This window comes from Odontomachus brunneus, unplaced genomic scaffold, assembly GCF_010583005.1.
Source record: "Odontomachus brunneus isolate Ranch 3 - 2012 unplaced genomic scaffold, Obru_v1 Obru_scaffold_227, whole genome shotgun sequence".
Lineage (NCBI taxonomy): Eukaryota > Metazoa > Arthropoda > Insecta > Hymenoptera > Formicidae > Odontomachus > Odontomachus brunneus.
In genome coordinates, this window is record NW_022639677.1 from 1 (window position 1) to 1,703 (window position 1,703).

The window sequence follows — 1,703 nt, forward strand, 5'->3', positions numbered from 1 at the left end:
CAAAGATAGAGTGCATGACTCATGTCTGCACAGGACGTAACACAAGTAAAATAAAGAAGAGGGAGAGAGAGAGAGAAAAGTAAGAAGGTTATGTATTATATAAAATTATCTCGTTTGCAGAAAAATGTTCATTAACATTTGATTGTATATTTGAGTGAAAATACTATTTTTTTAAACTATATTTTTCAAAGTATATATTTTATTTTTAATATATAACTTTATTTTATATATATGTACTCTTATTTTAGAAATGGACAACAATCATAACATTATTTATCAACTTGCTGAAACATATTTTAGCAGCAGTAGTAGTTCAATAGACAGTACTATAAGCGAATCAAACAATACAGAAGACAGTGCAAGTTCATCTAGTAGTAATGATGAGAGAGATGATGACTTATTATTATTCCCATTGATGCTTTACTTGACAAGTGGTAAAAAGAAACAGCGCATTGAAAATTACTTTCAGATTATTGATTCTTGGACTGATGAAGAATATAAACAACATTTACGACTAAATCGGTACACTGCGTCAAAACTAATTGGTAATATAAATATATATATGTATATATTGTGCATTATATATAGTGTTTAATAGTTGTACAATTACAATGGTATTATACAGTGATATTTTATTTCCAGATGAATTGGAGTTATCTGGTTTTATACCCTCACATTCTTTTGGAGTCAAACCTATTTCTGCAAAGTTAAGTTTTGTATTATTTTTATGGTATATCGCAAACACAGAACCATTGCGAACCATGTCAGACAGATTTTATATATCAATTTCTTCTGTATTTCGAGTTCTACGGCGAGTAGTAACTTGGCTAGTAACAAAAGTGGATGCAATGATCAAATGGCCACAGGGCCTTCAAGCTATAGTTGTAAGTGACCATTTTTTGTCAAAGAAAGGTATTCCGAAAGTCTTAGGGGCGATCGATGGAACACATATCCGAATAGAAAAACCTGTAAACCGTGCACGAGAATATTGCAATCGAAAAAAATATTTCTCAATTTCTTTGCAAGCAGTTGCAGATGCAGATATGCGGTTTACTAATGTGTATTGTGGTGACCCCGGTTCCCTTCATGATGCTCGTATTCTCAGAAGATCTGAGCTATATCATGAAGCATCTATGAATCAAGAAATATTATTTCCCGATAAGACGTTTTTGTTAGGCGATTCGGCTTATCCGTCGTTACCTTGGCTTGTTCCACCATTTCGAGACAATGGGCATTTGACGCCTGAACAAGTAGAGTTCAACTATATTCACTCTTCAACGCGAATGGCAATTGAACGAGCATTCGGTCAAGTGAAAGGACGATTTCGCCGCATAAAGTTTTTCAATGAATACCGCGATTTACCTTTTGTCATTAACACTGTAGTTGCAGCATGTATATTACATAATTACTGTCTTGAGAAAAATGATACATACGATTTTCCAGAAGATTTGAACGATTCTACCAGTGTAATTACGAATGACATTGAACAAGAAGCAATAGATAATAGAACAGTTGGGATGGACCGTAGAACTGAATTATTTTATGAAATGTTTCCTAACTGTTAATGAATCTATACAAACAATGATTTTACTCTTTTTGTTATTTGCTACTTTTTGTAATTCAGTGCTTTAGTTTCATTCCAACGAAAATATAATTAATTTTAGTATAAACTTTTTATGGACGACTATTTGCGATGTGGACGA

The 1,703-nt window shown here is 32.6% G+C and overlaps 1 pseudogene; it reads left to right on the top strand.

Annotated features, from left to right (window-relative positions):
- The first annotated feature begins 196 nt into the window (after positions 1-196).
- On the top strand, positions 197-1,350 carry LOC116852467 (annotated as a pseudogene).
- Positions 1,351-1,703: the final 353 nt, after the last annotated feature.